Here is a 10099-nt window from a genome sequence, read left to right as displayed (position 1 = left end):
GAAATTGGATTTTGTAGCAGAAAAAGTAGTTCCTGATTATAGTAGGATTAATAGCTCCCCCTCTTCCTACCATGTGCACACTGGCAAGGCTCTCAACTGGGTACTGAGCATGTGCTGAGACAATCTGTTCCTTTGGCTTTCTTTTACAAAAAGATGGTTGGTTTTGGTTTCATTGATTTCCCCTGCTTTTGTTCGTTTTCCTCCTGATTATGGGGAAGCTTGGCCAGAAAAAAGGGTGGAGAGAAACTAGACTGGGGTCTGAACGCTCATAAAGAAATGTCTGCAGGCTTGGGCTTTGTAAAAATGCGCACCTCTCCACAAAGAAGAGAGACAGGTTGTTTCACTCTTCTTTGGCAAGACACTCAGCAGGCAAAATGGCTAAAGCAAATCAAGCCTCATACCAATTTTAAGCAAGGACTTTATTCTCTCAGCCAGGTGAAGAACCTTACAAATGGGCTTGAGTTGCTGTAAAACCTCTCCTTCTGCAAAGAGCGAGCTCTCGGATGTAGCAAAGCCATGTTATTAATAAGCGTCAGGGGTTTAGAGAGACAAAGGCTGGAGGAGGGGAGAGGGAGCCTTATTTTAGGAAGAGGGCCAAGAAAGACAAGATGTTTAGGAGGGGGAAGCATTGACACCCTTGGAATAGAGAAAGTGTCGAATGCCAGCTGCAGAGCGCCTCAAAGAATGAGAGTCTCCGATGCTTTTGTCTCCTTATATGGTAAAATGATAGCGAGGGGTTTCACTAGGCTGGGGAAGGCAGCAGTGACTGCACACAGCACTGACTGCAGAGCTGGAGCCGGCAGAGCCGCTCTTTGCAGGCGGTGGGAAGCCCCGGCTGGCTGTACAGCTCTCCGCTGCGAGCAGCCCGGAGCGCTCTCTGCGCGCTTGTTAATGGATGTGACCCCCTAGCCCCGGGCCGGGAGGTGCCATTAACTGCCCGCTACTGCTCTGTAAGTAAATATCCCTTTTTCCCCCTTTCCTCCCGCGACCTGCAGAGCATATCTTTGCAGGTGTCGCTTTAAACAAAGGGTGCAGAGAGGAGGAGAGGGTTGTTTAATATCCCAGCGGGTTGTTGGGGAAGGATGCGAGGAGAGAGATTGCCGGTCCCCTTTTCTCCTGAGTGCGCGGGGAGGGGTGTGAAGAGGACAAAAAGACAAATTTCTTATCACAGCAATTACTGCTGCACGTCCGTCTGTAAAGTGACACATCAGCGGGCTGATGAGGCGCTGGGTCTTTTCATGTGAAACTATTTGTAATGACTGTATTGTGCTGCGTGTGTCATCCACTGGGGAGGTGATAAAAAGTAGGAGATGGGGTCTTAGATTCTTTACGCCTCCCTGCACTCCTGCTGCCGAGCTCAACAAAGGAGCATTTTTGTACTGTAGCAAGAGCAGATGCACATGAAACAAAGGTAGCCTCTCCTCCTTGCAGGGAAACAGCGTGCCCAGATTGTGTATGGGAAAAACGGGGAGCCATCAGCATCGTATTTCTTCTTTTTGTGTGGAGAGAATAAATTAGAGTACAAATCCCAATTAATAGCTCTGCATTCATTCTTTTTGTGCTTCTCCCTGTGTGCATGTGTGGGCAGCCACAATAACCCACTCCTTACTGTATGCTAGCGTGGATTTCTCTGTGTACATAATAAAGGAAATTCTAACTTTCAGTGTGTGCATTGATGGCTGTTCCAAACTTTTTACTGCCCTCAAGGGATATAGCTTTTATTTAGTTGACCAAATACCTGCATATTCTATCTTTGCAGTGTACAGAGACACACACAGCTTTGCTGAGTACACAAGACAGCAAATGTCATAAAATACATATATGAGCAAGTCAGTCGGTCTGTGTTTGCCACTCCCCTGACTCCAATCAAGAGGTATATTAACTAAGATTGGTAATTGACATTGGGATTGCCAGGGTCAGTAGCTGTAACATTTATTGATGGTTACACACATTTATATGTTGTCTTGAATAGGAATTGTTCTAAAAAGGACCAACATAAAGTTGTATTATTAGATACACAAATGCATCCAAATGTGAAAGAATGCTACAATTAAGGTTGTCTCTGGGTTTCTGCTGTGAGCTCTATTTTCATCAGTTTCTAAATTTATGTGACTCCCAACTTTCTGACCAAAATCTTCTGTGCCTTTTATCAGTCAGATGGTAAACTTTTAACATGATTAAAAGTTTAATCAGACATTTGGATATGGAAGGAAAAAAAAAAAAGGGTGCGTATTTGTTCATTTTACAAAAATTTATGTCTGTCTTATGCATTTGTAGACATAACTGGGAAAGGATGGATACTAAAGGTTACTTTTTCAATAGAAGCTGACCAATTCTTGGTCACATATGGAGAAATTTTTTTAAAAACTGATATGAGTTGCTGTATTGAAAACTCAGGTCCTAACACACCATAGCATTACTTGCAAAATCTGACCAGAGCACCAATAAAACTCTCTTTTACCCTAGCTGTAGGGTAAAATTATCTCTGGCTTGTGAACCAGTATGTGGTTGAGGTGAGTGGGGCAGCAGAAAAGACATAAAATGATGTTGTTCAGGAATGAAATTTGTAAAAGTTACCTGGGGTTCCCACCTAATATCTCCATCTAATTAGCACACCTGAGGCTAGGAGGTGGACCAGTTCTTAGGGTTTTTTGAAAAAGCCCAAGATGGCTAAAGTGCTAGGAGAAAATATAGTTATTTTTGGTTCTCACCATTCTGCCAAATGTGCTCCCACAGAAATCAACGGTGCTACATATGCAAGCACCAAATAATCACTTCATGGTGGTTTGGATTTACAGGAAAATATTACTAGTTTTTGTGAAATCACTGTTATCTCACAGCAGTGGCTCTATTGTGTCAGATATTTTTTGTCCAGGTGAAGTTCCTACTGTGCAGAGCATGAAATTCCCATCTGAAGAACTCAGGTACAAATAATGATCTGTTTCTAAATTCTTAGAGAAGTCTAGGAATAGCACTTTCCCTGAAATCACATCTTTCCTGTCCATACAGACATCAGCTCTCCCAGATGGCACACCTTGCATTAGGAAAGAGATCAGACAACTTCTTTGATCACACACAACACAGTCTGCTAGGATTCCATCGTGCTTTGAATATCAGAAGCCAAAAAATCCCCAAAACATTGGTGACAAAGTACAACTCCTACAATTATAATGGGTTAATGACAGTTTCTGCTGCACTGCACTGCAAATTCAAGCTTTCATCCCAAAAGAAAGGGATGAGGAGGGCTGCTAAGACCTATATTCACGAGAGACCCCTGGCTCAGTTCTCCAGGACATTGAGCTTTGAGCCTCAGAGGCAAGCAATATATTACCTGCCGATGTCCTCACCTCCTTGCCTTGCCTGATCCCACAGGGGACAGGATATCCAGTGTCAAGGGAAGGTCAGATAAGTGTTAATGCCATTGGCCACAAGCAATGCCTGGCCAGCATGCCCACAGTCTTTCAAGGTCCCCACAGACCAGGAACATTCAGATCTAAGTCTCATTCATGTTTCTCTGATGGGTAGATCTGTCTTGAGCATCTCTGGGCAAACTCCGAATGGTGTAGGTGTTGTAGGCAATCATCTTCCCTCACTTAGGTACTGCTTCAGAGACTGGGGAAATCTCCTAATTTGCATTTTTAGACCGATTAATTCTAATGGTGTAGTTTTAATATTTAATTTACATATCCACAGTTATTTGTGATGCAGATTCACCCCAAGTGAGAGTGTGAAATGGCAGGGTAATGACAGGTTTCATGAAAATGAATCTTGGATACATTGACAGCCACTGATGCATTAACATCTCAACAATATTAATTAGCTATATATAGACAGAATTTGATTATAAACCACTGGAGTCTTCTCCTAAGAATGAACATCAAAATACTCATGCCAGGTGAAAAAGTTAATTTTATTCCTTTTCACACACTCTTCTATATTATATTGCATTATATCAACTAGGATGCTGAATGGTTACTGTATATAATAATATGCCCTAAGAGGAATGTAGGTGAGCATAACACTGACATAAGCATATTCACTTCTCCCTTTCACAGGAAATTTTTGAGTTTAAAGTTTCAAATATATCAACCACTGCAGAGAAATGTCTAAGGTATCACTCTGATGGTGTGAGTTAGTTCTAGACTCTCAGGAAGCATAAGGGCTCAAAACCCACCACTGTTTCTTCACTTCATCTTGCATAATAAAAGCAGCAAATTGCATAAAGCCATTAAATACCTGTAAGCATTTACATAGATGTATTTTGCCATTGGTCTGAAGAACCCTTGAGATTTAGAGCAGAAGTGTCTTCAGAGCCAGTATCTCACCTTGATGAATTCCACCTCTCCATACTATGCCATGCAGCTCTCCATGGTGGATTCAACATCTTCCTTCTTCAGCTGGCAATAATCTCACCCACAAAAAGAATGCCTATGTCCATGTCACCAGGCTCTCTATGTCTTTGTACTTTCTTCTGTAGCTCTGACACACCACAGGTGCTTTGGCTCAATCTTAGTAGATGTTCTCTTTGCTCTCTGTCCAGTCTCCAGCCACAACACCCCCCCCCCCAAACTGTGCCTAACTGGCTTCACTCAGGTGCAGTCAATCTGATTTGCTAAGGGGTGTCCCCAAGGTTTACATAGCTTCCTTTGTCATGTTTGGGAAGGCCACTGGCATGGCAGCTGAGCAGGAAGGTTTGGATGCCTCAGAGCCCTGAGGCATTCACTGCCACGGCAGTTTTATACTGCAGCCATAAGACATGCATTAACTGATTCCCCAAACCAGGCATGTCAATTATCTTAGACACAAGGGGGCTTTGTGGTCTTGCCTCAGTAAACAGAACCAGAGCTGTGCTGCTAGAGGCCAGAACAAATAACAAAGCATTCTCTTCCCCACAGTCTTCCCAACTTTTCTTCTATCCTTTCTTAAAAGAAGGAAGCACAACACATTTGGGATGTTGTTCTGGTTTTGTGCCCTGAGTAGTAGTATGCAGGATTTCAAAAATCCGGAGAAATTTGGAAACATAACTAAATGGTAGCACATGGCATTTCTGGGTATTTTTATCTTAAAGTCTAATTTCTCTGAGATTAGCAGTGTTCCTGTCAATAAAAGAAAGCAATCATTTTCTGGAAAAATAAATCTTTGTTGGGGTTTAGTGTCTGCAGACATTTAGCTTATACACTACTTCTGCAGGATAGTGCCAGAAATAATAATAAGGTTTGTTAATCTTTTACTATTTTTCTCTTCTATCATTTTCTGTTATCTGGCTAAATGCTCTAATTAGAAACATAATTTTTTATGCTTAAGTAGGATCAAGTACTTGACCTTTCCTCTGAGCAAGCATTTGCTTATTTTGCAAGAGAAAGAAGGAGGATAGCAATTTCAAAAGGCTTTAAAATAGAAAATAAAATCAAACCTTTCTACTTGAACTGTGGCAGATTTAAGTCATATCCATGTTATTTCAATACGCTTCTTTTGTAACTGAAATGTGTGCAGGGATATAGGCAAGACCATAGACCCTCCAGTCATTTCAATATCAGCCTGAGATAACCACGGAGCAAACTCTGTGGGGTACACTTTCAAAAGTGTCAGTGCTCAATTCTTCTGTGGCATTTGTAGATATTACCACTGATTCTTGCTCTACCATTCCTGGAGTGGCTCTAGACTGGAGCAGATCTTTATTGACTGCCAAACACAATAAACCACATAGAAACCACAAGTGAAGTGATCCTTCTCCACTGCTATAACTGGGATTTCTTTAGCCAGATGCATGAGGAACCTTGCCAAGTAAGAAACATTTTTTTTATTTTATTTTTTTTTATTTTTGTTCTGCTAAGGAATACAGTCTTAACCAACATGCTATCCACTTTCCAATTCATGATAGGCTGACTGTGCAATGCAGACAGGAACCAGGCATGCTTTGGTTATCTACATATGTTAATGCAGTCTGTCTGGTGAGAAAATTGCTCTAAAGAGATTTTTAAAAAACTCTAAAAAGGAGATCAGAACGTTATACCATACACAAAATAAGTCAGCCATTTCCAAGGAAGGTAAGTCCTTGGAAAAATCCAAAAGTAATTTTGAAAAATATTGTAAGGTAACTTTATTAAAAATGAACCTTTTTTTTCTTTTAATAGTTTCTAAAATTTAACATCTAAAGGCACGACTGGGATATTTTACTTGGGGTAATTTTTTTAAAATTATTATTACTATGATATTCAAATATTAAACCAAATTTTCCTGGCTTTTGATGAAGAGCTTCTAAGAGATCTGCAAATATCTACTTTGAGCTTAAGAAACAGCAATGAACACGTCCCTAACTGAGTATTTTTAATATCCTAAACTTGATGTGGATGCTGGTAAGCCACTGAGTTTGTTAACAGGGCTGTTCTGGGAGATAAATGATATACCATAAGGATCTTGTTTTCTTGAAGACAGGGTGCCAAATTCTTTTTGTCGTGCTTACTTGAAGATTGCTCTTCCATAGCAGCAGAAAGAGAAAAAAGCTTCTGCTTTCTTCTCAGCTTAAAAATGTAAAAGACAAGGAGTGCAGCCACATCTGCCTAAACATCCCTGTCTCATTTACAAGCTAGGAATAAACCCCAGACCACTTGTCCCTCATAGGCTGGTTAGCCTTTGCATTGGCCACCTTTAGTGTAAGGCAGCAAATGTCCTTCTGTGGCCCCAGCCTTTAGTACATCAGCTGGCTTGGCTCCCCTTGGCCAGGAGCAGCTGCTGAAGGGTCACAGCTCTGAGCAACTTAAAGCATCAACACTTGTCCCATGGCCAGCAACACCTCCAAGCATTCAGGTTCCCTTTGCTTCATTGTGGCAGCATTTGTGGGCACTCAGTGAAGAGGGTAAGGTACACCTGGACAGCCAAACAAAGAGGGGTACCAGCCCTTAATGTGTTTCATATATCTAAACACACAGGAGTGCTTTGGGTATCTGTGGTGTACGACCACACCAGCTAACTTTCTCACAGTGGGGTTCAGGTGAATTCTGAGCATACATAACTTACCTCCACCCCACACCTCCTATCAGCACTACAGGAAAAGAGCAATTTCTTATTTTTCTAAAGTAAATTAAAAAGAAATAATATTAGGTTTCCCTCTTCTCCCCTCGCATGGCCTTGTGGTCTGGTTCAGAAAGATGCTTAGGTCTTCCAAGGATGTTTTTCTGTTGCTGCAACAAGATGATAGATAATGAATGTGGTAAGAGCAGCTACGTTACAGGAAAAAAAAGCCACCTCTTTCCAGAAAGACTAGCATAATTTGAACGATCAGTTCAAGGTTATAAATAAATCTTTTCATTTTAGCTTTTGGAGCTTTAACATAAATTGTTTCCAAATGCTCTAGACCTGCATGGCTCATGTCACTGGAGTTGCCAGACACAAATCTTCCTTCCTCAGAGGAAGAGAAATAAACAGATAGAAAATTCTCCATGTGTACTGTTCTTCTGGAAAAATAGTCAGGTGGGAGAAATAGCTGCACATCTTGAAGGAAGATTCTTTGTTTCCTGTGCAGGTGGCTAACACAACATACTGATCCAGGGGCACAGGTAGAGAGAGCCCCAGCACTTCTGACCTAATTAAGTCAACAGCAAGTCCCCCTTTGGCATCTACAGGGGCTTAATTCTGTGTCTCCAGATGCTTTTACAACAAGAGGTCAGAACTTCACTGGATAAACAAAACAACTCCTACATGTTTTACATAGTTTCCCTTGGCCTCTTTCTCTCTCTTGTGCTTGTGCATCTGCACCTTTCAATGTCAAGACCTCCTAAGAAGAGTTGAAATAGGAGATGGGCTGAACAGCATTTATTAGGCTTGGAGATATAGCTGAAGAAGCAGGCAAGATCTGCTTTTTCAGTAGTCAATAGTGTCACGGGGCAGGGGAACACTGGATAATTTCTTAATGACATGATGAACCCTAATATTTATGTGGCAATATGACAACTTTAGGAATTGCTGCCAGTAAAATGAGACTGAGCCAATGGGGAAAGAAGAGGAAAGAAGCATAGTTTTTGAGTCAATCTACTAACTTTTTGGAAATTTTCCTGCCAATTCTCACTTCCTGTGAGACAGTGTGGGTAGTACTAACATTTGCCATAAGCTGTATCTTCTCTTCTGGGCATGCAACAAAAAGCTCTTTTCCTTTCAGGGTGGTACTTGTTATGTCTGATGCTGTAGGAGGAGGATTGAATGGCAGAAAAAAATCAATTTCTCCATCATGATTATGTTGAGAGCAATATAAAAAAGCATAAGTATAGAGTGACTACAGTGAAAAAACCTAAAGACCTTTTACCACAAAGAGCTGTAATAATGATGAGGCTCTGTCCCACAATGTTTTACAGTAAACAAATATCAAATACAAGAGAAAGAAATAGATGAATTTCTAGAGGTTGAATTGCAATTTGTGTCCATCCACAGCTGTGCAAGTCTCCTGATTTATTTTTTTCCCTTAAAGTCCAAAACAGTGCATAAAGCCTGCACTAAGATAAACATGAGGCGATTTTATATAACAGGAATAAATGAACTGGCAATATAAAGGACCATGTGTGCAAAGTGACATGCAAAAATATTGCTCAGTATGATTTTACATTTCTTGATTGTAAGACAACAGTGAAATGTTTTGTTTGAAATTCCTTCTAGTGTTTAGTAGATAGGACCCATTATTACCTCACATTTAATTATCTCTGGAGCAGAAAAAAAAAACCCCTGTACAATATGCTCAAAATACCACATATTAGATCATTAAATTCAGCCCAAGGGATGGATTTAAACAGCTGGGAATTTTGGAGCGCTTTACCCTTAATTCCAGCTTACTGAATGAAGCCACATGAACCTGAATTCCTAACTTTAAGAGATATTGGATCCAAAATTGGTTGCAGATCCAAGAAAAGATTCACATCGATAATGCCAAAATGCAGATTTTATCTTTCAGTTTCCCAAATCTCTAGAGCTGTTCCTCAAATCTCATCTAGAGCTGCCCCTGCAGTTTCTTCACAAAGCAGAGTTCATCCCTAAATCTGTTCGAAATGTAGAAATGAAGGCTGCCTCTCCCTGCTCAGGGTGACGGGAACAATCCCCTGGGACAATCTTAGAGCACATTTAACATAACTAGATCCCTTTCAGTGTAGGAGGGCAGTGCCCAGGTATTTTCTGAAACAGTGGCAGCAACTGTTAAATAATTGCTCAATTCTTTTGAATTGTTGAATTATTACATATTATATAAATTATTAAATACATATATTACATAATGCTTGTCTCTGCTCCTGTGAAATGCACCCAGAGGACAATACACCACTCAATAGGGAAAGTCCTGTGACCAAGAGACAGGAACATCCACTTCTAAGGGAACAGTCCTTCTTCCAGCCACAGTGCTCTTCCATATTTTATATTTAGCAGTTTTAGATGAAATGGTAAACCTGTAAAGGAATCACACTCAATAGTTTTTGCTTTCACACATCATGACTGCAGAGAAATATTTCACTCTTCAGTATCACACATCCACTTTTAAATCAGGGCTAGAAAGAAGTCATTCTGAAGAAGGGCAGCAAATGCAAGTTCATGAGTGGTTTCTGTTCACATTTGAACTTAGCAATAATGTACATTAAATGGTAAAAAAATCCTATCATTTGGAAAAAAATACCTAATATAGCCTAGTAAAAAGTGCAGATTTCTGTCCTTAATACAGACTATTTGAACAAAAGCTATTACTCCTCTCAGACTTAGTCATACATCTACACATGTAACTCAGCATACATTGGTCTGACGCTATTCATTTTGCTGAGATTACTCCACAGGGAAATTAAGTCCTGACTAGTACTTTCCCAGGAAAGTCCAAACCTATTATGTAGGTTAGGGGTGTAAACAGGCTCAAAACAGAGAGGAAAATCCATGATCATCCTTTAAATATTCTGGTAAAGACTGCAGGTGTACTCAAGAGAAGACTAACTTGCTGGAAGAAATTGTTAAGAAAATGTCCCTTGTGTTGTCCTTGTTCTCCTACACTGAACCTCCATTGCTAGCTGCTGCTGTTGGAAGTGGGCTAGAGGGGAGCTTTGGGTTGTCTTTGCACTTCTCTCTCCAGCACATCTTCATT

Source organism: Cinclus cinclus, chromosome 2, assembly GCF_963662255.1.
Source record: "Cinclus cinclus chromosome 2, bCinCin1.1, whole genome shotgun sequence".
Taxonomy (NCBI): domain Eukaryota; kingdom Metazoa; phylum Chordata; class Aves; order Passeriformes; family Cinclidae; genus Cinclus; species Cinclus cinclus.
The sequence above is the reverse complement of the archived record's forward strand: the minus strand, read 5'-3'. Positions refer to the sequence as shown.